Genomic DNA, 24731 nt, shown 5'->3' on the forward strand with positions numbered 1-24731 from the left:
AGCTTGCTTGAGCAATGTGAGAATGCTGTGTCTCTTACTACGGACTCATGTTTTCCACCAGTGAATTATTCAGTCTGGTGACCTTTTACTCCACAAGTTTTAGTCTCTGAGGTCAGAAATAAGCAGTTAACAACACAAATAACCCACAGAAACTGTTTTTGTCTGAGGGATTCCAAAAATCAATTTTTGCATGCCATTAATGACATGACGTTGCTGGAAAAAAGTGGAACTCAACCACAAGAGGACAGTATGCATGTAGAGAGTGCACAGCGGAGTTACTTTGTAATTTATTTTCAAAGAAGACAAGCATTTGGGTGCATTTTGGCTTTAATAATACATTTGCAAGATGAAAGTATTTTGTCAAAACTTAATACGCCATCCCCCAGAGACTAACATTAGCGGAATGGAGCTCTGAACTCCTGCACTAACAAACAAACTGACTGACCAACACACACTGCAGCCCTTAAAGGACCAGTGTGTAGGATTTAGTGGCATCTAGCAGCGAGGTTGCAGATTGCAACCAATTGAATACCCCCCCCCCCCCCCCCCCCCCCTTCCAAGCCTGTAGGATAACATACGGTGGCTGAAAAACTTCTGTAAAATGGGGATGGCCCCCTCTAGATCCAGTGTTTGGTTTGTCTGTTCTGGGCTACTGTAGCAACATGGCGGTGCAAGATGGTGGGCTCCATGAAAGAGGACTCGCTTCCTATGTACATATAAAGGGCTCACTCTAAGGTAAAAAAAAACCACAATGATTCTTATTTTCAGGTGATTATACACTAATTAAAACATACTTATGGATATTATATTCCATTTCTGCCATGTTCGTTTCGCTAGATGCCACTAAATTCTACACACTGCACCTTTAACCAAACTTCTTTACAAAAAAGGCAAGTCTGGTCGGGTGAAGAAAATAACTCAGTCCACAGTCTTTTCCATTTTAATAAGACCTGCGCTCATACAGAGTTGTGGATACCGATGGGTTTCACTGGAGCTGTAGCATCGCAGCACAGACTGTGATCTCCACTGCTGGAGACATTCTTTAACATTGGTATTCAAAACAGCACCACACGTTTCTTTTTCTCCCTCTTACTACACAACACATAGAGCAACATAGATTTTTTTAGAAGATGTTTAGTAAATGACACTTTCACTATTCTCATACAGGCAGACTGTAATGCATCCAAATGACCTTTTTTAAATAACAAAAACGGCATACTTTCAAACACTTTTCTCAGAAACTAGTAGCCCCTTTACTATTTATTAAATCAAGAATTGGTTTTGAATCTGGATCAGTTCTGAATTGAATCGTGGCACCGAGTCAGACATGACAGGACCTGATGGAGGGAAGGTTTGGCCCTCAAGTCGGCTTAAAGTTTCACCAAATTTGTGCTCATCCACGTACAAGTTTGGGTTGAGCTCAAACACTATGAATGAAGACTACTCAGATGAAGCGGTATACACCAGAGCAGACTAAAGGAGACGGTATGGGGGGGGCTTGAATAAAGCTCTGAATAAAAGAGGTGTGCTAATTAATGATGCATCATGCCTTGAAGGCTCTCGCTGGAACAGCTAAGAAACCTGTCAACCCACTTCAGAAGACTGCCATGTAATGTCATGCTATCTATCCCGCTCTGCAGTACATTTTCATTATCTATCAGTGTGAAGACTCAGTTGTTTCAGTGACATGACTGCCCCGCTCCCTGATGTCTGCCAAATGAAAACAGAACAGTGCCATCCCCAGAGGAGCTTAATGATCCACAAACACACACACACACACACATACACACACACACACACACACACACACACATACACACACACACACACACACACACAGAGACAGCAGCTTATTGATCACTGTCAGATCTGTCTATAGACTGGAAACAAGCCTCTAAGCAACACAAAAATTAGGACACTGATGATTTGTTAGTTAACACAGGCAGGGCTGACACCCACCCACCCACACACACACATGCACACACACACACACACACACATACACACACACACACACACACACACACACACTCACTCACACATTAACCACACTGTCCCTCATTTTGGCACATTTACACACATTCAGCGAGAATCACCAATACCCCCAAACACACTCACTCACACATACACACACAAATTCAGACACAGTAATTGACTGATATGGAACAGTGAACAAGGAGTTCTTGTCTTTTTTTGAATTATGTCTGGCGCTGGACAATTTGGATGAGTCTCTGGCAGAAAAGACAGTGTGGGTGTCTGAGAGGGAAAGACAGAGAACAAGGGAAAGAGAGAATCAAGCATGGCAACAAGAAAACATTCAGGCAGAGAGGAGCGAACCGTGTGAACCTTACAACTCCCGCCCCAGGTCTCCATTGTGCTGCACAAGAGCCACATTGAAAAAGCCATAAAATATGAACACACAAACAGTGAATGAAGCGATTGGTCTCAGCCAAAGTGGAACCAAATAACTTCAGTTGTCTGGACGAGGCATCTCGAGTTTTGGATGGCAGTTGGATGAGCATGCCTGCCTGTCTGTCTGGGCAGACAACGAACTGTGACGCTCAGTGTGAAAGAAGACGGCGGAGAAGTGGAGAGAGAGACGGGCAGGCAAGGAGTTAAAGATTCAATGAGAAAAAGAGGGTATTAGAGAAATGAATGAGGACAGATGCTGTCTCTGTGACTAACACCGGTTGTAACTAACAGCTAAATGGCACAAAAGAACAAGGGAATTAGTGTCCAGTCACCAGTATTAACAGGATGTTTCAGGTTTGCATATGAGTTGAGAGTTTGATTAAAACAAGACATGAAGCAATTATCATAATTGGTCCAACGGGACTGAGCTGCAAATTATTGAAATTTTTTTGAAAGGTGTTGGCAGTATTTTAATTTATTTTTGTCTCTGGGAGCACTTTGATATATTTGAAGGGTTCTCAGTTTCTTGCCTTTCCAGCCATCTTTTCCCTCTGTATTTTTCTGTTCTTTAGAGGTTTCTTTTAAACCACATCAGATGGTTTATGCTCGACACTGTAACATTAATTTGTTTTCTGACTTTCATTGTAAAAAAAAATAGATTTTCCTGCACAGAGGTGTCAGCATTTGTACATGTTATGGCCACGCTCTACACAGAGTGCACTGTAGGTTCCACAGGCAATACAAACAATCTTACCGAGCACTGAATAAGCCATCCAATATACCAGTGGTTCCCAACCTTTCATGTCTGTCAGATGAGCTCAAGTAACCTTCAATCACACCATCTGTCATGTTTCAAATGTGTGCTATTAAATGGACTTTAAACTGGATTTTATTCAACAACATTGGTTACAATCAAGTGTTCATATATGAAAGTGATCATAGAGTTTTCAATTATTAGGATTAGTCCTTTTTTTTTTTTCTTTACCAGGTGCTATTACCACTTTGAGTGGCAGAAGCGGGACTTTTCAACCATTTCTCCATTACTTTTAGTTATCAATTTTGATGCCTCTGCTTGCCTGCTAATGTGGTGTTAAGGTGTTACAACTCAGGTTGGTGGGGGTTACCCTTTCTGATATAGCCTAAAACCATTTAAATATCATCAAATTATGTTTATTTTACTCCTAAACACAAATATATGTATATTTCTAAATCAAATCATGATTTCTATTTTTTCAAATTAGCTGAGCTACTCTATCATCTTGCCACGTACCCCCTGATGACTGCAGAAGTATCCAGTTGGGGTACACCTGGTTAGGAATCACTGGAATAAACTATCCATCACAAACGCTATCTCCAAATTGACAACACATTTTAATCATGAAATAATTTTTTGTAATGGAATTTCAAAGCCAAAATGTTGAGACTACATTTTGCCTCTATGTGTAACATCAGCTTGCAAGATTTCAAAGGTGATCGCGCGAGGAAAGCAAAGGGAGTTGGGATCTCAGGGACTGAAGAGTGAAACATATGAAGATAAAAAAAGATGGCCCTTGAGGTGTGAATCATAGCTTTGAACAGAAAAGATAGGGGAGAGAGTACAAACATGCCAGTTAAAAAAGGTACAGAACACAGAGATGTCTTACTGTAAGTCGAGATATATTTAAAGGAACTTGAGATAAGAAGAGTTACTGTGAAGCTATGAAATAAAACGCTTGCACCGTTGCTTTTAATTGTCTGAGTATGATGCAAATAGAAATGCAAGAAACATTTACAATCCAATACTTAAGTTTTGTTAAAGTGTACTATCTGACCTCTTGTTCAAAATCTAACTGTCTAAACTCTCATTATGAACGCTGAGGGTTTAAGTTTAAGTAAGCTCTGAAAGTTTAAGTAAGCTTTCAAAATCATTCGAATGGATGATCTCTTTTAGAGCGCTCCGCTTGAGTCTGTTGCATCAGCCGAAGCAAATCAAATGCAGCTAAAGTGCCTCTAAAGACGAAGTCAAACACAATACTCCCTGACAGAGGATTTGCAGGAGAGAGGTTGTGCAACCTGAAAACACACAGGCTGCACATACTCACACAAACCTTCTAGCCTCGTAGATTTCAATTTATTGTCTCCACATAGCCATGGTGTCTACACCCCAGTGGGTTTCAACACTCCCTGATTGCACCTGTGTGTGGATATATTGAAAATTACAGTCAGTTTGGGCAAAATCAGTGACCTTTGAATTAGTTTGGATTGAAGTAGAGTGGAGGGCAAAAGATGGAGGGGAAAAACACACTGTTCATCCATTTATGCATATTCACACCTACTGTGCTATATGTGTGCACGTGTTACACGTAACATGTGCATATAATGTATAATCAAAACCCACTAAAAATAGGTCTAATATGCAAAGAACTGCATGGGAGACAATGGCAGGAGCGCCAGAGTTAACAAAAGGTGAATGCAGAATCTTCCATGTTCTGTTAATGTGTGATTTCACCCAATTTCAAGCATGGCTGGCTCAATAAGATTCCTGCATCCCATTTAAAACGTTCCTCCAGAAATAACATTTATCCAATTTGTTTCATGGCTTCCCGCTTCCATGCTCTCATCTCACACATGCCTGTGGCAGCCAACAGGAGTAGTTTGGATGACGACGGTAAAGCCAGGCTCTGAAGAAATGGAATATCTGGTCCACGTTGGGAAATTTGGGAGGTAATCCAGCATGACATGCCTTGATAATATAAGAAATGTGATATTTGTGGATCTAAAGACTTGAAATTAAATGTTCTACAAAAATATACAGTAAAATACTCACTCAGACACCAGTGTGACAGTTACAGCAGATTTAAAGGTTTGCTTTACCTTCAGGAATTCAGGTTTTCATTTTACTCATATGTATCCAGCAGGTAATGACCACGCTCATGTTTTTGGTTCCCTTTGGCCTTCTGTTCATCCCTCCCTAAGAATAGTACTTTGCTGTGCCAAATACCTATTTATTCAGCTTTTTTTTTCTGGCATTGCTTCCCTCTGAGTGACCATGGATGGTACTGCTGGATGCAAAACCACCGCTGTTTCCAGGCACGGGGCCTATCTCAGTTGCAACACACGGCAAAACACAGAACTCATCCAGCTAACAACAGCAAGCCTCCCTATTCTGCTACATTCCCTGCACCGCTTATGTCGCTAATTAGAAATGAACTGGGTAATTAACCACCTTGTCTCATTGTTTGAGATGGAATATTTCTCTCTCCCACCATGCAATGCTTTTGTAGTCAACTTACAATGACAGCATTTTTTTTTTTTTTTGTGAATCCCTCGCTCCAATTCGAATTAACAACTCAAAAGAGTCCACATTCAAAAGTGTCTCAAACTTTGGATGGATGGAGATGAGGCAGAAAGGAGGAAAAAATGGCAGAGCTTGTTGTCTGTGATGGTTCTCTGCCTTATCGCAGAACACAGCTCTCTCTTTTGACACAATGACTTATCTCTGGTTACTACGCTATTTTCTCTTAGTGCATAAGGAAACAAACAGAAAAGCCAATGTATCGCTGTGCAGGCAAAACAAATCTAGTGTTCTCATTGTTGAGTGCATTTGTCATTTGGGATAAGTGTGGATGAGCTTTGACTGATACCACTAGCCATTACCTCATGAACCATCTGAAAGTTAAAGTTAAGAAAATGAAAAGATTCTGATTGTGTTTTGTCTATTTTTGGTGCGATAAAAATCCTCTACAAAGGTTTCATTTAATACAAACGTAAAATGAGTGCTGATGTCAGCTGATATATGCCAATGAAAGTCATTTTGAAAGACTGCATCCTGCAGCGGACTGAACCAGAGCAGTGAGGGCTGGTGAAATTACATGATCATACAGTCTTAACTTCATATCAATCACAAGATCAGAAATCAAAAGTACCCCGTAGTTCACAGGGGAAGATAGACAGTGATGCCATTTATAAAACATGACATCTATCTTTGAACATCAACTGTGTACATTTTCCTGTGCTGAATAATTTTTTGTCAGAGCTCCACTACTTTTTATCTTACCTACAAGAGTTTAAGGGTAAATGGGTAAATGTAAATGTTTTTACTGACTGACAGAGCAGTAAAAAGCAGTGGAAAGTAATGATCTCTTTTCACTCTCTGAAAGATATTAACAAAATCAACTGGCAATTTGAAAGAAGTGAGTGAAAATGACTGTAATACCACCAAAAATTACTTTTATAGCAAAAGGAAAACTGCCTTTTTAAGGCCTTAAATATGCTATATTCAAGAAATATCATTTTGGATTATCATTTATAATTCAGTATACATCACATCCAAATGCCACCTACACGGTCATTCGATTTTAAAACAACCTATTTTTACATTTTCTAACAATTGACCTCTGTCTGCTGTGCAGATAAGGACTTTTGTCAATGAGAAGCAAAGGTGGATAGCGCTGCAAAAGCTCTTAGGAAGGAGGTTGAGGTGGATGTCAGGGATACAAAGAATAAAAAGAATCTGACTTTAATACTTGAAGCTGCTTTTCGCATCCCTAACCCTACCAACCAAACAATCTAGTTTTCTTTTAACCATGATCTTTTCCTAACCTTAGTTAGTACTTACAATTGCCTAAACTAAACCAAACATTAACCACAAGGGCAACAGATCAGAAAACACTCTATGATTGTTTTTGGAAGGCAATGACAAAAATTGATTGAATTGTCTCAAAAGAATAAAAAATATTATGAAATCTTAAACTGTAATTAATAAAATTACCCTCAAATAATATGTATGCTTTTCATCCAAATTGTAACAAGCCAGTGAATTATTTTTTCAATGAGTTGTTCTGATCTGTCTCCAACAAGCTTGATTAGAAAAATGTTCTTTGCCAATTTTGGCCCGCGGAATAAAAAGCTTTGAAAACTGACTGCAAAGTACGACAAAGAACAAGAAAGAGAGAGAAAATGGGAGGAAGTGTGAGGGACAGACAGACAGACAGAGAGAATGAGAAAAGAACAGTTCATTGTGTTTGCTCTCTCTGGGTGGAAAGTCTTGCGTAATGAGAAATATTAACATTGCCAGACTCTTTTGGTCTTGTTAAAAAAAAAAAAAAAACATAATGCTCACACAAAAGAGTGCCCCTAAAATCCACCCAACCAATGAATAGCCTTTATAAGAAAGGCACTGGGAGAATTTGTTCACATACAGTACACTACAGTTGATCCTATCTAAGCAAAATAAATCATTGAAACATACTTCATCTCCTAATGGGTACATGTGTAGTTTCAACACAAGAAAATGAATGGCATTAAAAAGGTACATCTGCTTTTTTGTTTGTTTGTTTGTTTGCATTTGGTTTTTTCCCTCCTTTTTATGTGTTACTGTATTATATTTTCAAATCACAAATACAAGAAGTATTCAGAGCTTCTGTTTATATAAAAGCAGCAATACCACACTGGAGAAACAGTCAGACATGTCAAATGCAGGTTGAATACAGTTTCTTTGTCCATGTCATCACAAAATTCACTGTTTCTGCAATCAGTTAAATTCTTTCCGTCTTGGCCGTCCATTGATGCAATTTTTAGCATAAAAATGGTGCATCATTGTGTCTTGTTTATTCCAATGAGTTCTATAAAGTGAGGTAGCTGCATTGGTATTGATAGCCTTAGTTGAAGTATCTGAAGAAGTATTAGGAGAGGAAAAGTCTGATAAATTATCCCATATTTTATCAGGTGATGATATGTAAAGTAAAGGTAGAATAAAATTGGAATACTCAAGTAAAGTACAAATATCTCAAATTACTTAAACAGTTGAAATAGAAACCGGCACTCGTAAACAACAAATATTTCTGTCTATTTACTGAAAAAGATACAGATCCATATACAAACATATGTAAATATGGAGTTTCAATTATTATCTATATGGCTGGAATGCCCCAAAGACCATGCACCTCATATTTGGTTTTGACAGAAATCTCTTCTGTGTCTTCCTTCCAGCACAGCAATAAATTATTGCAATTTTTTGTGCTAAAATGTTTTTTATTGCATTATTCATCCATTTGCTCCTACATGGCAGGTTGCATTTAAATGTATATTAGTGTCTGTTGCATCATCTAGTTCAGTTGCTGGAAGCCTCATCCACCCTGATGAGGAATGGAAACATTTCAGAGTGATACTGTGATACTAAAGCCTCAGCATATGTTATATTTAGATAGATGGTTCTTTTCAGTACAGCAGCAGCTCTATCATTACTCATTATTGTATTTTTTTATAGATGGATTTTTTATACGTTAGATGTATTGTGACTGCAATGTGAATGTGAAATTGTTGCTCAAATTTTAGTTTCACAGTAGAGGGAATAGGAGGTAAAAAATTTAAAATGTTGAAAAGTTGAGCATGACTGGATAAAGGTTAAGACTAACTAGAAAAGTGTTTCAAGCCTTTCCAATTATTCTTTATTCGGCATATATAGTATTCAGTGTATGTTACGGTCAAAATGATTTAGTCTTGCCAACATTCTGGGGAGCTTCCATGACATGTTTGGGAAGGTCTTTTTGTTATTTGATGGGTATCGAGTTTGTTTTAATCCTCCATAGAAGGCGTATGTCAGTTGTAATCCTCAAGGTTGAAACTGCACTCTGAAGACCTTTTGCAGCAAATTCCAACAAAATTAAACATGAGCTCAACGTGTGATACCAGACATTGTTATCGCTCACAGCTACCACGAGAGTGAGAAAAAGATCTTCAAAACCTAAATCTATTTATGAAAGAGGAACTCATTTCCATCCAGCCTTAGCCTCCTTTTCAAGAGAAGTCAGGCTCATTATTCCAAAAAAAACATTTGTATGTACAGTATGTGATCAGATTGCAACTCTTAGAAAATGGAATTGTTAGCTGAATGAGCTGAGGTGTCACGTTTCCTACAAGAATGGATACACTATACTTGCAGTATAAAAAACAATGTATTTGAAATGTGTTTCAAACACAACTTTTCCCCTCTGACCATGATAACCTCCCTTTGTTTTAAATTTTTTTACACAATAGCATTGATTATACAAGTACAGACGTGCATTTTATTAAAATAATGCACCATTCGCCCTGAACAGTGTTGAAATTAAAATATATTTTATTATCAGTGCATGCCTATGTTTGGTTTGCAGTGGAACAAAACAAAAAAGTTGTGAAAATAACTGAAGTCATGCTTATTCCACAAAGACAATCTAAAATAGCCTGGACAAAATTATTGGTTCCCTTTAGAAGTTGTAGAAGAAATTGATTTGCAGTGATACTTTAAGCAGACAATTGTGTTTTAATTAGTATCACAGGTGTTTTCAATCTTATAATCACTCATGCAGCCAGTTTAAAAGGAGAAAATTACTCACTCTGCTGTGCCACTGTGTGCATTACATTGAACATGGAAAACAGAAGGAAAACTAGAGAGTGGTCTGAAGACATTAGAAAAGGTAGTAGCCAAGCATGGTCAATGTAAAGGTTATAAGACTATCTCCAAAGATCTTGATGTTCCTGTGATCACTGTTGCCAATATCATTAAGAAGTTCAAGGCCCATGGAACTGTAGCCAACATCTCTGGACGTGGTCGCAAGAGGAAAACTGGCCCAAGATTGAATGAAAGGATTGCTTAAAGAAAAAAGAAAAGAAAGAAAAGAAGAAAGAACCAAGGAAAAGTTCAATACAGATCCAAGCTGATCTTCAAGTTCAAGGTGCAAAAGTTTCAAGTCGCACCATCCATCGCTGTCTGAATGGAAATGGGCTCCATGGTAGAAAACCCAGGAAGACCCCACTTCTAAGAGAAAGACACAAAAAAGGCAGACTGGACTTTGCCAAAATGCATGTTGATAAGCCACAGTCCTTCTGGGAGAATGTGCTTTGGACAGGTGAAACAAAATTAGAGCTTTTAGTAAATCACACCAACCCGATGTTTACAGAGGAAAAAAATGAAACCTTCAAAGAAAAGAACACCATGCCTACCGTGAAACATGGAGGAGGCTCAGCGATGTTTTGATGTTGCTTTGCTGCCTCAGGCAGTGGGTGCCTTGACTATCAAGGCATTTTGGAGTGAAACATACAGCCCAGTGTGAGGAATCTGTGTCTTAGTCATAGGTCATGGGTTTTCCAGCAGTATTATGACCCCAAACACACATCAAAAAGCACCCAAGAGTGGATGAGAAGAAAACGTTGGACCATTCTGAAGTGGCCTGCTATGAGTCCTGATCTGAATCCCACTGAACATCTGTGGAAGAAGCTAAAACTTGCAGTTGAGAGATGGCACCCATCAAACCTGAGAGAACTGGAGCAGTTTGCTCAAGTCGAGTGGGCCGAACTACCAGTGGAGCAGTGTAGTAAACTTATTCAGAGTTACAGAAAGTGCTTGACTGCAGTTATTGCCTCCAAAGGCTGTGCTACAAAATATTGAGTTAAGGGTTAATATTTTTGGCCATGCTATTTTCATTTGTTTTATTGTATTAAACAATATGTTAAGTTTAAGCAAAGTTTCAGTTATATTCAATGTGAAATAAAGAGTGATGGATACCATATACTTCTGTCAGTTTCAACTTAATACAGAGAATTTTTTTTTTTTTTAAAGGTGGAAGGGTACCAATATTTTCAGCCACGTCTGTAGAATAATAATGTAAAAAAAATTAAATAAATTGACATAATGGCATTGATTATTATTCTACAAGTATAACATAATGATGCACTTAAAAGACAACTGAGGAAAGCTGGACAGCTGTGGATACTATATGCCACATTTGGATGCTTCATAAGGATGCCTGCTGTCAGTGCAAGTTTGTTAACTTTGAAAGATGTAATTTAGCATTTTAAAACACTACAAATGCTTTAACATCATCTGTCACTATGATATTTAGCACTAACTGACTTACATTTCCTCTACTGATAATTAATAAGTTAAAAATGATGCACATATAGTAACAGGGACTACCTCTCTGACCAAAAGTTCATCCTTGTTCAGCTGTAAGCGTTCCTATTTAAACAATAAATAAAACAATAAAAATGGACAGAAGTTTAAAAGTTACATAGCAACACTGCCTGCTGTTAAGTTTACATGGTGGTGCACTGCAGCAATATATGCAGAGGCCAAGATAGTCTATCTCAGGGTGTTTTTGGTAATACACTAAAATCTAAAAAATATATTCTCTGAGCTGGAACTAGTTGCCACTTTTCAAAATGTTAACTTAATGAAATCCTCAATGTCATGTCTCAACATGTAAATGGGATTTTCCTGGATGAATAACATAAACCTGTAATACTATAGCTTTATGTTATAGCCATGCATTTCAATTATTTCAAACTTTCATGTTGTTCATGTTTTTTCTGTCAATATGGCATGGTGGCGCCACAATACCCATGAGCCTCAGCTGCTATAAAGAGGAAACAAGTCAGAGGCGCAAATTAGAGCTGTGGCACATTCAAAACACTTTGCTGTGGCAGCTGGGAACAGAGTTGCTGAATTTATCCAGAACTGACCCAGAAAGTGAACTGATTTAAACAGCTCAATGTTTTGTGAACATTTTGTAATCTTTGGCTGCTGCTCGTCGTCAGTGACGCACACTACAGAATTTCAAGCTTGGTGAGTGGATGATTCTTAACAAAATGCACCTTTGGAGTCCTAAATAACTTCTTCTCTTATGTTTCTGTGCCTATTCATGTACTTTCAACTTTTTATCAAAGAATTAATTTTGTAAAAGACTTTTAAAGTATTTTACAGTTTGAGGACCAGCATGACAGTAATTCTAGATTTAATGTTATAACTGGGGCAAGCCACAGCATGTATTAATTTTCCTGCTATTGATTATACAATAGCTCTCAGTGAGCTGACACATTTGCTAGCTGTGGTAGATCTGATAGCCAGCAGTGTCAGGATAACTAGAGTACCTAAATAACATAGGCGCTGGTATCATAAGTGAATCAGCTTCCTGCTATTTCTGCTATATGGTGTGTGTGTTTGTGTGTGCTTGTGTGAGCCTGTATTGTGCGGTGTGTACTGTACCTGCCCACACAGATGTGAGAGAAACAAGACTGGCGGAGACAGACAGGCACCCACACAAGCATAATTCGCATTGCTAAGCTCACAAGAACTAATTCCAACACTACATTTATTAACTCACCCCTGACCTTACTTTATTAATACGCACTTGATACTCGTAATTGATACTCATTGATTCTGTAGAATAAACCTAATTTTATGCCCTGCTTGTAAAATTCCTGATTGGCTAATTCTAAAAATGGGAGTCACACATATACATAACTGTCTCAAAGTGTTCGAGGAGTACGTGATTGTTCAGTTTTAGAGTCTTACACACCACATTACACTCACGCAAACAATCATAATCTAGGACACACATTCTCATTCCCTTCGATCGCTCTGTCAATTACATAGAGGAAGCCAGGGAGGAAGAAAATGAAGGGAGTCAACAATGCATGGAACATCGATGTGTCCAACCACCACTGTCTGTTTAAGTGGAATTGACTTCTGCTCATTTCCCAAATTACACATATCTGACTGGCCCACCGCTGCAGGGGTTACAGGAAGCGCAGGGACAGAGAGCGAGTCTCTCTCATACACTCTCTCCATTTCTCCATTTCTCTGCAGGGAATCAATGATGTCTGCTTAATTATTGGGTGAATTTAATCAGTGGCACAGCAGTACTTGCTGCCTTGTGACCCAGTAGCTGTCAGGAAGTCATTCGGTTTCCAACAGTTAGTGCTCTAATACCACCACCATAATTAAGAGTACAACAATTTAATTGTTCCAGAGGTGTAGAGGTAACAGAAAAACTACCTCAGCATTGTGGTGGTACGGTGCTCAGCTATGCAGATACAGGTATTTGACAGCCGTCATACACATATTAATTGTTTTTGTGAACACAGTACTACAAATCCCATGAATACCTGTGACCTAGAAGGCGGTGTACTGATTAATGCTGCATGATGTCTGGATTAGTGCCACAGAAAACAGTTAATTAACATGTCTAGCTTGCTGAACTGTGCTCTAATACGTCTGTATTATTATCAAGATGAACTCGGGAGATTATGTGTTACCTCTTGCTTCTTTTCTTTCATTTTATTCTACCTTAGTCTCTCTTTTGCAGTTTTGAACTTATTTAGCTTAACGTTTACAATAAGTCTGTATTTGTCTTGCACAAAATAACACTGAAAATGTTGTTTAGAGAATATAGTTGTTAAATTAGTGCAGCTAGGTGTGAATAGTAGTTCCTTTAATATTATAATAATAATATTAAGTTTTTAAACTATAATTTAAAAACCTCAAAAATGTTATTAATTTGGCCTAGTATTATTATTCTGTGAAAATGGGTTGAACTTATCTGTTTGTCTACATTGTAACTGCATTAACCTTTGCCATGCTTATTAATGTAAGCTAAATGCAGACATATGTGGCTGAAAAGTTGCAGATAACAACTCAAAGCAGCTGCACAAGAGAAACTGCTTCACCAGGCTACAGGAGTCTCTTTATCACAAATTTCATCCAGCTTCCAAAACACTCAACTTACTCCACTGGGGAGCAGTGAGAATGTTGGCTCAGTTTTCAATGATTTCTATTTCTATTTTTTAGATAGTAAGAAAAAAAATGAACACTGTCCACATTCGAAGAGACATCAATCCATGAAAAAGTGCTCCAAGTCAACAGCCTAAGACCTATCCTACTTCAAACTTGGCTTGCGTTCCAGTAGAATCTGCTCAACAACATGTTTAGATGTTTTTTTTTCTCTGAAAAGCTTAAAGGAATAGTTCCATATTTTGGGAAATGCACTTATTTGCTTTCTTGCTGAGAATATGATGAGAAAATCAATACCACTGTCATGTCTGTGTGTTTAGTATAGAGCTAAAGCCTGGAGGTCATTAGCTTAGTCCTGTTGATGATGTTTTGTAATGTTTTGTAGCTCCTCCTTCAAAATCTCATCATTAAAACAGTCAAGAGAAAACATAAAGCATTTAATTTATAGACTTCAAACACTGATGCAACAGAAGCATCTGCTGAGCTTTGCAAAGCTACCCAATGATCATGTTTGATGTATCCTCAGAGTCACAAATCTGATGACAAATCATGGTCAAACAGTGTGCAATGGAAAGAATACTGAATCCAAATAATGTATCATGCTTTAACAGTTTCATAGCCTTCAGGGCACGTCATTGGCTTTCAAATGGTAGCTCTGATGCCTGCAGTAAAGTCCTATGAAAGTAGGTTGAAAAATGTCTCATCTCCCTCCAAAGGGAGGGATATTGATTGGAAGAGATCAATAAAAAGTCTGTATGGGTATGTATTGGTAATATCATCTAGGTTTTGGGCTGCAACAAAACAACAAACAGAATACTGAACATGTTTTTGTGTAAGAACTAAGATACCACATTGATTGGTGTCATGGAAAATTGTAGATTCCACATTGTAGAGTCTGAACTCTGATCTTGTTGCTGAAAAAACAACAGTGCGTAGGAGCCTGGAATCAATCGTCTTTTGTTGTCTGAAGACTAAACTTTTTTGGAAACCACTGGCCATTACATCTTCTAAATTATTATTATTATCAATCATACATTTATAAAACGTTTGTTTCTGTTTCTGTTTCAGTTCCCGAGGGAAACTATGCAAGAAAAAAATTAAAATCAAAGTTTGGAGTTGAAAATTAGTAATTGTGTGACAATGCAAAACTAATGAGGCTGATCAGGCAACCTGTAAAGTCCAAAACACATTGGCACTACATGTCATTAATCAAGACAGACATGCTTATTTCTCTCTATTTAAGTCAATATAATTGTGACAGTAAGGCACCTGTCGATGGAACGTAGCAGATTAATGCTTTGAAGTTCAAACTGAGCTCATTGATTTGTTACAAAATCACAATTAATCAATTGGGGCAATCATTTTTGAGTTATCAATGAAATAGTGTCCTGGAGGGTGTGAGTATTAATAGACGTATGAAATGATGGATGTTCCTGCGTTGTTGGTGGTGGTGTCGTGTTCGACATTGTGCTCCACAGTGTTTCCACTGTTTCCAAACTTCACATGTTGTTACAGAATGAATCTTATGATTGATGTTGTTTGTACAATGTGAATGCAAAGCTGGGTTTGTCACTGTGCTAATGGTATGTTGTTACTACTAGTGAAACTGATGTTGAAGTTGAAACTTGCTCTTCACTGAATTCTTTTTACCTGCAAAACCTAGCTTGCCAAAATGTGTTCAATAAATCTATCACTACTTGCATCTGCACCAAATGGCAGAGAGAACCTCTATCATACACACAGTGGTTATTATTTGATGTATTTCTTGTATATATTACATATGTTAAAAATGTTTTCAAACTAAGGGGTCAAAGTTTGTTCTCGTGATGTGATAGTAATGTCACTGTGACACTGTGGTATAAGAAACCCTACTCCTAGGCTAGTTGAATTCTTGAACTTGTTTTGCTGACCCCCGAGGTTAGCTAGAGACATCTTTGCCTTAAGCCTATTGTCTTAGAAACTGTGTGGATCATGAGGCACCTAGATGAGCTAAATTTGTATGATGTCCTTGTTTGAAGTCATTGACTCTCTCTGTGAGATCATCTATGACCATATCTGTTTGTAAGAAGGTGTAACAGTTTGTAGAAGTGTCCATTTAGGGTCCTGACTGTTTTTAACTTTGCTTCTGTAGAGGTATAAAGCTGCCTGGTTTGTGTTCTAAAACCTTTGGCGAAAGGACCAGCTGAACAACATGCTTTCCCTCCAAAAATACAAGATAGCTGTATTTTTCTTTTGTATTTTTGTATTTGGACATTTGTATAATTATTACTGATTGTGTAATGGATTGTACAGTGTTTACATGACAAGCTCAACCTCTATTAATCCTAGGTAATTTGACTGTTCTTTCTCTGATTTGGCCTTTGCATGACGTGAGTGTACAACCCTTTTAGAAAAAATGCTTGCTTCATGTTGGTTGGTTTTAAGGTCATGTCTAATGTTAACAGTGCAGATCCCCTTGGGGTATGCCGTAACCTAATGATGACAGAGGTGAGCGTGTGACCAGTAGACATCGCCATAACCTTTTGGACAAGGGTTTACATACATTGAGGTCAGACTGCTTCATTGTAACAACGCAGATATTGATTCATATATCGGTATCCATTTTGTATGGTATTAAGCAAAAATCTGGTTTACTCTGTCGAGCCACTTATAAGGTAAATCTGGTGCAAACCAACCCATAAGAGCTTTAACACAAAATCTAATCTATCAGAATACATATTCTATGGAACGATGCAAATGGGACAACTGGAGCAGTTATAATTGCTCAGTGTGTGCTAGGAACAAGAATGGCTTTTTGTATGAGTTAGGACATATTAAGTTAAGTTTATGACACCATTCTGGTAAATGGCAGACAGATGGAAAGTTCAGAGACAAATAGCTGTCTTAGTTCTTAATCACATGTGCAATTAACTAGTGAGTGAAGGTGCCAGCTTGATTGGTTTGTGGTAGCTATGTCTCATTTAAAAATAGTTTTTATAAAGACAAATTAGTCCCTTTCCTGGAGTGAGATGGAGGTATAGAGAGATATCCCTTTTTATGACCATAAAGATACTGGAATACTGAACTGCAATGCAGTTGTGCTGTCAAGAGTGGTGGAAATGGGCCAACACACACTGGGACACTGCTGTGGGGGTAAAAGTTCAAATAGAACAGCATTTCAGGTGAGATTATGATAATCTAGATAATGGATGTATTGGATAAAAGTGCCTGTGTACTATAACTTTTAATACTGTGTGTATTATGTGTGCATGAAAAGTATAATTTGCTGAATGGACCCCAAGTCCTGCCAAAAGCCCTTAGAGCCAGTGGGATGACATAGTAGTGCAGAGTACTGACAGCTGTGTCAGCACTTGCATATTATTCACTGGAGTCAGGTAGGCCTGAAGCTGGTAAAAAAAAAAAAAAAACTCAACTATCAGTATTATATTATAATATAGTATGTTTTTTTTCCTCAAACCATAACTCATTCAGTGTTTGCAACAATTCAAGAGAGGATAAAAGTTTGAAAAATCAACATAAAGTATCAACCCCAATATCAAAAAACTAGCAAATGCACAGTGCAGAGGCTGAACTAGTTCGTGTTATAAACCTGGTAGCTCACAGCAGAGCTCTACACCGGAAACTTGGACTCGAGTCAGATTGTGATAAAAATTGGATTTGAGGCTTGACTTGATCTTGACTGCTTTGCGACTAGACATACTTGAGAACTGAGTCCCTAACAACATGACTTGAGACTTGAATGCAAAAAAATAGTCAAAATTTTGATGTTGATAAACTCCAGACATGAAAAACTATTATGCCCATGCACTGAGAAGGACTTATTGTTGACTGTGTAAAACACTATTAGCACAGTTTGACAAAAGAGATCTTAACTGAGGGTCCACTTACAACTTTTACCAAAGCTAAGTTTTTTTTGTGAAACCTTATTACCAAGGTCAAGAATGAACTTGAACACTCAACTGTTAACAGCTTTTTTTCCAAATCCCTTGAGATGCACCTTCTCGTTTTCAAGCTTTAAAAGTTAATTTTTAAATGCCACATATTTTAATGATCAGAAAACACTGCAGCTGATTTGCAAGTTGCTTATGAAGACTTATTTTTACTTTGTTTGACAAGAGTTGTGACTGAGTCGATGTTTTTCATGTTAAATTTGGCAGATATTCTTATACATTTCTGTCCGCTTAGCTTAAAAACATATACACTGAGATTGACAGTTTATTAGTACGTTTTGCCAGCTTTTTAGGTTGCCACTTTGATAGGTTAATTAGGAGGAGATGAGACAGAGTGCAGTAAACCCTCTCATTTAAAAGTATATATATATATATATTTATTTCATGTTAATATCAGAAATTCTACACTGATTAATAGTCCTATCAGATCATGTGGTTTCTGAGGTAATAAACTATTATTTCACCCTTGTCTGCCGTTTGTCTTTTACTAAGAGGAAAGAAGAAGGAAGGAGAAGGAGAAGAGGTGTACAGAGGAGGAAGAGAATCTACTGTATCTGGAAGCTGCTCCTATCTGTATTTAAGTTTTACTATCTTTATCACCAAAAAATACTTTATTAGTTGACCCCCCCACCCCCCAAAAAAAAGAAAAAACAGCTGCAGAATTGTAATTCTTTAACCTCTTGCTCCCATCAGAGACTTTGCAATTAGAAACTTCTCCAAAAATGCAAATAAGACACATTTTAACAGAACACAGCGAACCTGTACTCCAGGATAATTCATGTATTCAGGGCACATTCTGGGGGACATTTTTTTTTCTCAGTGTGCAGTGTGACTTCTCTTCCTAAATAAAGGTTACATAAAGACAGAACATTTAGATAAGTATCAAAATGATGCAGTGTAGCAGTTTGGACTGTACAGCTTCAGATAATCCCCAGTCAACCAGGTATCAAACAACGTCTGCCTCTCGCTTCTGCAGCAGTTGTTGTATAAACAGAGCCAGAGCATATTTACCCTTCAGCTAAAGGTGTCTCTTGAGCCGACATGTTTGTATATCTGAACATCCTTCACGCGTGGCCTGGAGGGGGCTCACGCCTGAACTTTAAGCATTTTACTTCACAGTTGGGGAGGAAAAAGACACTAGAATCAGAGGTCATCTGGAACACTTCCTTTTTCTCACAGGACATACCCGCAGCAAGCGCGTACATACATGATCACGCAGACATGCACCAGTTCAAACACAAGCACACACCAGCACCCAGGGACTTGCGCTGTGCAGTAAATATCTTGAAAAAATACATCTGAAGAAGAGGTTGAAAGAGATGGAAGACCTTTATACACTATTTCCCATTGCAGACATTCAGGAGGCAGGAGAGGATGAGAGAGAGAAAGACGGAGATGAAGAGGAAGAAAAAATGTTGGAGATTGCAAAAGAAGGCGGATATGCAGAAAGAAAGTAAGATAACAGGAGAGTGAGTAAAGAAGGGTAGAAGAACACCAAATGTTAAGTAGTAGTTGAAGTGGAAGAATTCCAGTTTGGATTCAAGCTCCTTGGCTAATGAGGATCATTAACACGGCTTGGCCAGCCTCTCTAAACGCTGGGGAGGACTGGAAGATGGGGGATAAAAATAAAACATCTCAAGCATATCCCCACAAGATTTATTACGCAGGCACTTGTAAAAAAAAAAAAAAACATATAGCACATGCTGGCTGCAGGAGATACTTCTTAATGCAACACCACACGTCATGGATCCTGGAAATGGGGATACTTACCCAACAAGAACACTTGGTTGAACTCTGAACCCTTTAGATTCTGTTCGAAACAAAGTGGCAAAAGAAGCAATTTAGATGTCTGCGATTTCACAGATTGAAATAAAGACCAAGGTGAATATGTCTCCACAGTGCTCTATGATATGATATAAATCAAAGGTTTAGATCAGTTCAACTATGTCACCCCACATAGGAAATCTGCGTTACAGCTACAGAATGGAAAGGAGAAGAAACATTTCTCCCTGCATTTTATGATCCTATCAGCTCTGTCATTCTCCCTCCCTTCACTCACTGTTAACACACAGTAAAACAAAGCTCCCAACAGGCTTAAAAACCAATCCCAGCTGCTGTCCTGCTTCTGTAAATCATTCTTGGTACACAGTACACATCTTTTTTAAGCACTTCCGACCACTTTTATAGCACGATCAATTGAGTGGTTAAATCAGACAGCATCAAAACAGTTTGATAGTACAAACGCCCTTCATCAGTGGTCCAGAGTAAAGCTGAGAGCTACGGTCTTGGACATCCTGCCATTGATTCCAGTTTTTCCCGCTCTCAGCACTGTCACTCTACACCGATGGGAGGCTGCGTATGTGAAATTTACAGCATCACGCCAGATCAGGCATTCCCAATCAGCGAATACTGCAAAGTTGCTGTTCCATCAGCCCTTGTGTCACAATGCAATTTCTATTATTCATCTGTTATTTTTTAGTAGACAACAGAGAGACGCTCACACATACACTGCGCTGTGAGAGACCCAAGGCAATCAGACAGACAAGTGTCTTGATAAGATAAGCATAATTGGCACATTCATCTTTCTTCTGTTAATAAAGTGCTTTGTGGTTGAAAGATCAACAATGAAGAGCCACGTTGTTCACTGCCTGGTATTGTCTGTGGGATTTTTAGGGCTTACTGATATAGCCTCAGTGTTAGTAAAAATGCACAAAACAGATACCATTTCTCAAGAATTACCATGAAATAGCCTGCCACAGTCTTAAAGCGACTTTAATCAATATTTTTATATTTGGTCGCTTGTGGTGACAAAATCCACAAAGAGTTCTCATCCAACTCTGCAGTTCCCTTCAGCTCCACAGAGCGTTTTAGCATCTTTCACCTTGTTTTGGTTTTCCGGCCCACACTTTCCCCGCTCACCTGCTCAGCACCAAATGAAAGACAGACAAATTTAACAACTAACTGCTGAACACAGCAGGGTATTTATCAGCTGAAGAGCCAGATATTTTCTTCAGAACATTTGTGTAGTCCAAAAAAAAGCCCTAGTTAAAGGAGAGAGAATATTGGATTTACACAAACACAACTCTAAATGAACTCTAATTTTGCTTTGTACCTGCTATGTGTTAAAAGGCAACTGTTTGCCAAGTTCAATAACAAGGTGATAATATGTGATAATATGCGATTTCTGTATTCACAGTTTCCCCCAAGTGGCCAAAAACTCAGTTATTGCAGATTTAAGCAAATCTAATAAATCCCTGAATTTAAACCAAAGACAAAAAATGTACGTCAATGTGAAAATGCTATTGGGTAAACTAACATTACAGTGCATTTGTGTACCAGTTAGTGAAAGAGTAATCCCATTGGGAGATTGGGAAACAACTGAGAAAGGAACGGCAGGAATACAAAAAGGGGATGACAGCAATACAAAAAGCAAGAAAGAACCAAACAGTTCTCAGTTGAATTTGTTCAGACAAATGCTCGTGTCTGGCTCCTCAGCCTTGCAAACATAAATCAGAGCAGTCTACTCAGGATTCATCACACAGACTGAGATGATGCCGCAGGAGGTCATTGAGGTGCTTCTCGAAAACATGAACCAGGGGTGGAAGGACAGAAAAATGCTCTGTTTCCATATTTTATCTAAGGAATTTAAATACTGCACTAAGTGTGTGTGTCATGTATAACAGTACAAGTTAAAATGAATAATGTACATACTCGACAATTATGATAATTGTTCTCACATCAAAATAACAGTACAAATCTTATTTGCCTGTATCTGAACCATAACAGTACTAATGTAATTAGCAAACTGTGCTTGGGTGATGATCCGAGTGTTTGAATTACAACTGAAAGCGGAACAAACAGTGAAAGATTTCAGTCGTCCTACTGCAGTTTCTTCTCGGCTCCTGTGTTTAAATCTGTGCTGTATCTGATGGATGATTCAGTCGCTAATGAGAGCTGGATATGTCCACATTTAACTGTCTTCCTAACGATAAGTAATGACGGTAGCTTAGCTAACACAATTAACAGTGGCACAGAGGAAAATAAAATTCCCCCGGAATGAAGTATTATGTAAATTATTAATTACCACACAGACGATTGCAATCTTGTTCAGCTGCCCATTGGCACTCAGATAAATGTGAATGAGTTGGAAACAGAGGAAGGAAAATAGTGAAGATAATCCTGACACAGTGGGAACGTGAAAAAAAATTTAACAAATACCACCTGCCCCATAAGCAATTTATAGAAACAGTTGCATTTGCAATCTAACCACTAAAGACAGGCACTTATCTAGACTGACACTCGACAAATGCAAACAGGAAACTGTGCACAACGCAGAGACAGTAAGATGTCACCATTATCACATCCATAAATCTTACCTATACAGTTAAATTGTAATGCAGGTCCCAGAACAATCTTTCAAATGCAGACACAGTTTTCTTAAAAAGGCAGCATCTCTTTCTTCAACATGACGGACAGTAAAATGTAATATTAGAGCCACAGTATAATCATCTGTATTTAATCTGGATTTCAATCATGTGAATTCCACACAGTCATTCTATATAAATGATACATGTTTTATGAGCAGCACTTTCTACAAATGCAGTTACACTCGTAGGGATGTCTCTTTTCTTTTGTGTGCGTGTCTTTGAATATGCATGTGTGTGACAAAGAGAGACAGAAAGTGACTAAAAAACACATAATGAGCAAGTGAGAGGTAAAGGCAAAGGCAGAGAGACAGAGAGAGTCCATCGTATCCAGGAGGAGAAAGAGAGACGGAGAGAGAAAGCGATCTCTCAGATTCGGTTTCTCAGCTTAATGACACAGGACCCACATGGGAGAGAGGAAAAGTCAAGCTCTGTGCGATATTGATGAATCCAAAGACTGATAACCTCATACCTCTCCGCTCACAGCCGACACACACACACACACACACACACACACACACACACACACACACACGCACACACACACAGGCATGAAAAAATTGTCTCAGAAATACTCGGCTTCTTTGTTTACAAGGAACTGCTGGTACTCTTTCTGCTTGCATTCCTCATTTTCTCTGTTTCTGCCTTTTTCTGTCAGTATGTCACTCCTCTCAGGTCCAGTACATCACCATTTTCCATATCATGTCAATAATACCTCACACTGCTTCCCCCCCTACCTGTTTCCCCCTGCTGTGACCATGGACAATATGTCTGGCTGACTTTGACAAATTAAAGCAACTCGATATATGGCAATAACCTTCACAGGATGACATGGGAGGGAAAGAGGGAAGCAGGTGGGGAGTTATGGGAAAGGGAGAGGAACAGGGACTTAAAGAGAAATGGAGACACATATATGTAGATGACGGGATGTATCGAGCATGGTGTGGTATTTCCGAATTCGGTAGAACAAGTCACAGTGTGATTACAGGCAGAAATGGTGCACATATAGTCCGACTTTCTAAATGTCACCATATTTCATAGTGAGTCAGTACAGCTGAAACGCACTGAATTATCTGTGCAGGAAAGCTGTTAATTACACTTGTCTTTATAAGCAGCGGTCCTCAAGCTTTTTAACAACTGTCTAACAAATGCCAAAATGTACTTCAGGAATTTGGCAGATAAAACCAGTCAATCAGAGCTGGAAATTCACAGTTTTGCCATTCAGCCATACATATGTAGATCCATTAGATTGGGACAACTTTGAGAACTATGACAACTATGATTTAAAATGACACAGAGCTGAACAAGTTTGAAAGCACCACAGTATCATCATACTTTAGTTGGAAATCTGAGATATATAAAATGATGTGCAAAATTGAGTGACAGATCATTTCTTTCCTGTTAAATGATTTGAATTGCTGTGTCAAACCAATTCCCTAAACGATGATCCAAGCTCATCAGTAACATGTCGAGAAGGACATTCTTTAACTGACACAATGAGTTATGTTTCTGAATAATATATTAACAGCTTTGGACAAAATATCCTTCACATGACAGTTGTGGAAAATTGCTATGCAACGGCATCAGCTACTTCAATCAATTTTCTCAAGGCAAGCTTTTTAATGACTCTATTAAAATGTGTCAAGTGGCCGGCAATTCAAGCACATTTCACCTGCTACGAAAAAATATATTCTCCAAACATACACAGATGTACTTAAACTACACGAGCACACACACATAAACACACAAAAAACTGGCAAGAGGGGGTTGTTAGGCAGCTATTGTTGTGCTCCGCTCTGCTCAGCATGATAACGGCTTGATTGATACAGTTCTCCAGTTAATCACCTGGCTAGATGACTATAAATGCACACTCTCCTGTAAGTGATGCGCTAAACTAAAAATGTGACACACGCCACAAAAAAAAACACAGGCAAATAAATATACAACTGTGCAGGAGTGAAGATACAAAACTTACACACACACACTTGTCACAAGCAGGATGCACATGCACGACATCCATCCCCTTTTCCCACAGAAGCACAAGTTAACTCACCTGCTCAGAGTGACCAGCTGAAAGCTTTCAAATTGGCCTTGGATAATCTTCTTCTCCCCGCTCTCTTCACTCTCTCTGTCCCTTTGGCTGCTTTCTCTCTCTCTCTCTCTCTGTCTCTGTGGCAGTACACGGACGTCCTACGTGCCGCTCACCCCTTCCTGTGCAGCTCGGAGTAATTGCATCGATCTCTCGGCCAAGTGGTACGTGGTCCTGCTGTTTCCACGAGACTCAGATGTGCTCTCTCCTCTCCGCTGCTCACTCTGCCTCACGCAGCTGCAGTGGGAAATATGAGGACAGGCAACGTGGTTGAGTGCTGCTCCACTCTCTCTCCCTCTCTCCCTCTCTAGTGAGCTGAGATGCTC

The 24731-nt window shown here is 38.6% G+C and overlaps 1 protein-coding gene across 6 annotated transcripts in view; it reads right to left on the bottom strand.

The window, feature by feature from the left end:
* tnr (tenascin R (restrictin, janusin)) overlaps positions 1-24731 on the bottom strand; it is a 188583-nt gene that overhangs the window by 162180 nt on the left and 1672 nt on the right. For 5 of the 6 annotated variants that reach the window (XM_067605816.1, XM_067605818.1, XM_067605819.1 and 2 more), the window contains exon 2: positions 24370-24642. The gene's annotated coding sequence lies outside the window, so the exon portion shown is untranslated. Of the gene's footprint in view, positions 1-19662; positions 19703-24369; positions 24643-24731 lie in introns of all 6 variants that reach the window. The other variant, XM_067605817.1, reaches the window with a different exon arrangement.

The sequence above is a fragment of the Thunnus thynnus genome, chromosome 12 (assembly GCF_963924715.1).
Source record: "Thunnus thynnus chromosome 12, fThuThy2.1, whole genome shotgun sequence".
Lineage (NCBI taxonomy): Eukaryota > Metazoa > Chordata > Actinopteri > Scombriformes > Scombridae > Thunnus > Thunnus thynnus.